This window comes from Dicentrarchus labrax, unplaced genomic scaffold, assembly GCF_905237075.1.
Source record: "Dicentrarchus labrax unplaced genomic scaffold, dlabrax2021, whole genome shotgun sequence".
NCBI lineage: Eukaryota > Metazoa > Chordata > Actinopteri > Moronidae > Dicentrarchus > Dicentrarchus labrax.
Genome location: NW_026136708.1, coordinates 25,416,825 through 25,423,469, shown reverse-complemented (window position 1 = coordinate 25,423,469; position 6,645 = coordinate 25,416,825). Strand labels below are relative to the sequence as shown.

At 37.4% G+C, this 6,645-nt stretch overlaps 1 pseudogene; it reads right to left on the bottom strand.

Moving 5' to 3' along the window:
• Positions 1-2,903: 2,903 nt before the first annotated feature.
• Positions 2,904-6,282, bottom strand: LOC127367966 (interferon-induced protein 44-like; annotated as a pseudogene).
• Between the last annotated feature and the right edge of the window lie 363 nt (positions 6,283-6,645).

Here is a 6,645-nt window from a genome sequence, read left to right as displayed (position 1 = left end):
TTGCATGTGGTTTTCCTAGATCTTGCCAATGCCTTCGGTTCGGTGCCTCACAAGACACCCAGAGAGCATCACAAAGCTGGTCAAGTTCTGTGTCAAAACACAGGACAGCATTGCAACATCTCTCCCCTGGCATTCACCATAGCAATGGAGCTCATTAAGACAAAACAAACCTCGAGGAAAACATCAAATGGGCATGGATGGAAATCAAACCTAGCGAATCCCACAAGTATTTCCATTGTGAAAGGCCGGCTCACTAATGAAAAATTCTACATCAACAATGAGCCAATACCAACTTTCCTTGAGAAACTCATCAAATGCCTTGGACGATGACACTGAGCATTGACAGCTGGTAGAGGAGGAGGTGCGCTGCCGAGAAGAAACAGCCAGGAGCAGCCAGCCATATCCTGAGACAAGGAAGGTTGCTGGATGAGGTGGGATGGTGTTGAGACAAGGAAACTCACATGGAATCAAGCAGGTTACGCTTCATCATCAGAGCCATGTATGATGTCCTGCCCTCTCCCACAAACTTAAAACTTTGTTTGGGGGAGGATTCAGTCTGTTCTTAATGTGCGGTTCTGGCAACCATCAGGCACATATTGGTCGGATGCAGATACACCTGGCGACATTTAAGGCAAGAAGCATTGTTATAACAAAGAAATAATCTACCAAACAAAAATGTCCTTACTTTTTGTGCCTAGTTTATATATACACACCCAAAGTTTGACCCTCTACATCAAATGTAAAACATAGTGATGTTGTAATGTTCCTTTAACAACCTATTATTTAGCAAGCCATAACTATTTTTGATTATGCATGAGACACAAAAGGCTTTGGTGTCAGTCACAACTGGTCTGTTCTACCAAGTAGAAACCAACACAGTATGTGTTATATAAAGAGATGCATAGTGCACCATAGGTCACACTGTTGGTACAATTGGTTGAACAGGATGCTAAGGTGAAGCGTGGGCTGCAGTTTCTGTGGCAAGACTACAAACTAACTGTCCGAGGTGGAAACAGAGTTCCTATTTAATTGATATCCTTTTGTGTCCCTTTGTCATATTTTGATTATTGACCATTGTGTGTGTCAGAGTTCAGTGGGGAATAAAGGGAGCAATATTTCATGCTGGATCTCTCAACATGTTTATGAAGAAAAATCTTGCCTAAGCCCAGTTCACACTGTGATTTTAGCCCTTGTTTTCTATTCACCAACTATTTTGGGAAATAACAACAAATGTCTTGGAGAGGGCAGAAAAATATTTAGCAGGTTAAACTTGTCAGAGACTAGTGGAGGAGCAATGCAACAAGCTACAGCCTGTCAGAGCAGACACAGGTATCCTCTCTCTTCAGCACCGGACAGGAAGCCGTGTATCAGTGGGTAATTTGGTAACAACCAAAAAAAACCTCCTCTGATACAGACACACACAAAATGGATGGTGAATTAACAGTGCTATAAGTTGGTGTTCAATTCAGTGTGAATCTGATCCACCAACTAGCACTTCATCTGAATTATTGAAATGGTCCGCCTCTCATTCTCACAGACCTCTCTCACTGAAAGAGCGCAGCTACAACAGACTGAACACTCGAGGCGACAAAAAAATGTAAAGTTTGTATAGAATGCAGTTTACATTTATGGATTATAGTGATACAGAATTTACCAGAAAACTGTGGACATATGACACCCTTTAGCTGTTTAATGGTTTAATAATGTGTGTATTGATTTCTAACACTGTCTGATCAGAATAAGTGCCAGCTAACTATACTCAGTTTCTAATGGCAGTATGCTGTAAATCGTTGCCCTTTGTGCGTGTTTTTAAACTACTCAGGTTATGAGCTTCCAATCTGATTTCCCGAATCTTCTTAATAGTTTCCTGTTTTGCTACAATTGCTGTGTCGGCAGGAACGACATAAACCAGAACATGCACTTTGTCGTTGGAAGATGGGTTTTTGTTGTAGAGTTGATCACCTTCTGAAAATTTAGATTCTAGGTTTAAACTGGAAAACAATGTCAAATACAGGTAAAGAAATACATATAATTCAAAGTATTAACACTAATTAAATTTAGTGAATAACAATAAAGTTCATACCACATAACCGTTCTTCACATGCCCCTTTAAAGCCAGTTTCACATCATCCACAAGGACCCCTTTGCTTGCATTCAGGTCCATGATGTCATTGAAGACAAAAGGATAAAAGGAGTCTGGGCTTCCTTTTTGGATCTTGTAGGTTGTGAACTGTGAAGCAAATACAGACAAAACTGCAGTTAATGTTGTTAACTGTAGTAGCCAACGTTGACACTAAGTTCTGTACATAACTGCACTCAACAAACAGAATGTACAGTGCCAAAGGGTTTATTGTCCATCAATGGTGAACTTTATATCAGTTTTTTGCTACTTAAGAAGCAGAAATAGTCTGATGTCAACTTAACCACCAGAACAGAAGTAAAATAACGAGTCTTGCAAAATTCCTTGCCTGTTTTTGTGATTTAGGAACAGTTCAGGGTTTTCAGGTTCAAAGGTTCAGTGTGCAGGATTTAGTATGGGGACGTTATTGTTGCAAAACTATTTACAAATGTGAGAGTTGTGTAAATATATATTAATCCGTCTGTGTATAATCAGATCTTGGTTGCCCTTTGTGCCTGTTTTTAAACTACTTTCCTAATTAAACATCATGTGCTTGTTATTAATGGTGTTATTAATGACTCCTGATGAAACGTAGATCTTGTAGTGTTTGACCTCCTGTTGCTGATCAGTCATGTATTGTGAAAACCACAACAACTTCAAGACTCCTGATTAGACCGAAAGTGATGTAGTGCGACCAAGGCTTTACTATACATTAATACTTTAATTATGAATTGAAGGCCTCTTTGAGGCTGATTAAGTATTCTGCCATCTTTTTCTTTTGTGTTTAAGCATATGTGTCTGACTGTTCAGACTGACGCTTGAAGTTGATGAAGTCTTCTCTGAAGTTGATAAGGTGTCTCAGGGTGCTGAGGATCAGTGAGTCAGTGTCATTATTGAGATCGATTTCTTTGTGGTAGTTCTTCACAGGGAAGATGCAGTTCATGGGAATGCCCGTGTCTACACTGAACTGCTCCATCTACGTTTAAAAAAAAAATCACATTTCAGTTCACATCTGAACCTAGAACAAAGGCTTTTAACACGTGGCTCCACCTCAGTGCAAACTCACGAAATTCCAAATAAAAACATACCATTTGCTTCAAAGCACTGGTCTTGTAAACATGCTTTAAATCATCTCTGAGTTCAGGACAGACCTTATCAATTTTGGTGAGAACAGCCACTTGAGGAATCCCTGCCAGGAGAAAACAAACTACTGAGTCTGACAGACATACAAACAGACCACAGCTGCTGTTCTCTGTGAGGATATAATTGATTGATCCATGGATGTGGAAAGGATTAAAAAATGTTTTCCTCTCACCCAGGTTATGAGCTTCCAATCTGATTTCCCGAATCTTCTTAATAGTTTCCTGTTTTGCTACAGCTGCTGTGTCGGCAGGAACGACACAAACTACAACATTCACTTTGTCATTGGAAGATGGGTTTTTGTTGTAGAATTGATCACCTTCTGACAACTTAGATTCAGATTTAAACTGGAAAACAATATTAAATACAGGTGAAGAAATAAATATAGTTCAAAGTAATAACATTAAATAAAGTAAGTGAATAATATTAAAGTTCGTACCACGTAACCGTTCTTCACATGCCCCTTTAAAGCCAGTTTCACATCACCCACAAGGACCCCTTTGCTTGCGCTCAGGCCCAAGATATCATTGAAGACAAAAGGATAAAAGGAGTCTGGGCTTCCTTTTTGGAATTTGTAGGTTGTGAACTGTGGAGCAAAAACAGACAAAACTGCAGTATATGTTGTTAACTGTCGTAGCCAACGTTGACAGTAAGTTCTGTACATAACTGCACTCAACAAACAGAATGTACAGTGCCAAAGGGTTTATTTTTCTATCAACGGTGAACTTTATATCAGTTTCTTTCTAACTAAGCAGCAGAATTTGTTTGATGTCAACTTAACCACCAGAACAGAAGTAGAATAACGACTCTTGCAAAATTCCTTGCATGTTTTTGTGATTTAGGAACAGTGCATGGTTTTTGGTTCAAAGGTTCAGTATGCAGGATTTAGTATGGGGACGTTATTGTTGCAAAACTATTTACAAATGTCAGAGATGTTTAAATATATATTAATCCGTCTGTGTATTATCAGATTTGCATGTGTACAGGAATCTGCAAATGTATAGACAAATCTGTAAATGTGCATATCAGTCATTATATGTGTGTTCATACATTTGTAAAGGTGTAGACACATCTGTATATAAATATAAAGTTCTGTAAATGTGTGAGCAAATCTCTACAGTCGACAGTTTGCACAGTTTTTATTCTTGGCTTCTTAAATAATACTTGCTGAATAGTTTTGTGGGTGTCTCGTGTATCATACAATGTCTGTCTGTGTCTTTATGATGCTGTTCTCGTGGAACCCTATGTGATTTTCTATTATGATGTTCTTCATACCTTTTGTGTGAAAGAATCACCACTGGTGTTATCCACAAAAGCCAGGTTACACATCCTTTGTTGTAAGACATTGTTAACAGAGTTGATGAAACTGGACTCCAACTGGCCCATGAAGCAGAATCCTGAGCTGCTGGCCTTCAATATGAGGTTTGTACTCCTGTACATACTTCAGGGCACTCTGTTTGTCTCTGCTCAGAGAAAATAAACTTTATATTAAAGACTTTACATTTAATCTTAATCTCTTTACAGTTTCTATTTTGTGTTTGATGCTTGGATGTCAGACAGCTGAGAAGTTTATCAGAACCAGTATTAACTGTTTCAGCAGTTTGAGCTACAGTAGCTCGTCTGTTGGATCAGACCACACAGGCCAGCCTTCACTCCCCATGTGCATCAATGAGCCTTGGTCACCCATGACCCTGTCTCCGGTTCTTTTCCTTCCTTAGACCTCTGCAGACAGGAACACCCCACAAGAGCTGCAGGTTTGGAGATGCTCTGACCCAGTCGTCCATCACAATGTTCTAACACGTCAACTCTGAGGACAAAATGTTCACTTGCTGCCTGATATATCCCCCCCACTGACAGGAGCCCTGATAACCAGATAATCAGTGTTATTCACCTGTCGGTGCTCAGAATGTTATAGCTGATAGGTGTAAGTGGCCTATTGGCTCTTAGTCATCATAAAGCACATATTAATGCTATATTCTGCATGACCATATTCAAGGAAATGTATCATTGTACAACACAAAGTTGTTTAACAAAATTAACATTTGTAGTTCCTACATGCTACACACAAAGAAAAAGACAATGAAATTCAAAGAATAATATAAAATGTAATAAAACAGAATAAAATAAAACTATATACACAGTAACGTGATAATAAGTATTGACTGGAAGTATTGTAAGGTTGTTGTACATGCATTATGCATTGCTCAGCATGGCTTTGAGAGGCAAGAATACTCATTCTCCCTTAATAACACATAATATTATGGTCAAAACACAAATTTACAACTGTTAATAGTGTCCATATCTCTAAATACAAACTCCAACTGGCCAACTTGAGTTGAAATATTTTAATTATCACAGTTTAAGGTATTTCTTACTTATTAGCAAGACTTTAGGCACTTTAGAATGGGGCACATATTTTGAGTTATAAAGATTAATAAAGAGTGAATTTGCTACTAATATACATGCTACTATGTGAAAGATGTTGAAAAGGGTTGTATTGAAGGTGCAGACATACTCACCCCCAGTTTATTTTCCTCCATGGTTTGCTGAGAACTGACAAATACATGATACATGTTTAGATTAGACAAAAGATAATGAAAACATTCAGTTATTATGAAACTATGTGTTTAAAAGCCGAACAATCTTACGTTGAGGTCTTTCACATTTGGCCTGTTGAGCTCCCATAGCTGAAGAATAAAACAGTTAAAGATTTAAAGTAAATAATATTTTAAACACACTATCACACTGAAGGCTCATAATTACTGCAGCAGTGACTTTCTGAACAACAGCAAAACAGCATTTATTTCAGTCAAAAGTTAAACTAAACCCCATATCAGTTTTATCTGATTTCTGGTAGAATTAAGGAATAAAGCCCAAAATAACCCAACAACCATAAAATAACAGTATTAATTAAATCAAATTAATTTTCAAATTTACTGATTCAGTCTTTTAATTTTAAAATACTTTTCTTCTCACTTGAGGCAGTTGTGGTTTACTGCTCCGATGGCTGGAGAGTAAGACATATATATGTTTATATAAAGTTTTGCCTTAAAGTAAATTAAATTATTATCACAGTGTTGATTCAATATGCTACAGGGAAAAGTTATTAAGGAGTATTCACTCCATTTGAGATACCAAATGTGAAAGTAAAATCAACTTTCAAAAAAATACACAAAATGCCTTTTAAAAATAAACTTAATTTCATCAGGCTTATGTCAGTTCAAGTTTACAATGATCCGATTTTAGTTAATTTATTGTGCACTACAATTAAAAACTTACAATGAGAAAAAACTGTAACAATAAGCACAATAAATATCATAAAAACTAACCTGCACTGGAGAAATGTGAGACTTTGGATTTTTGTTTCCAGTAATGAGAAAAAATTG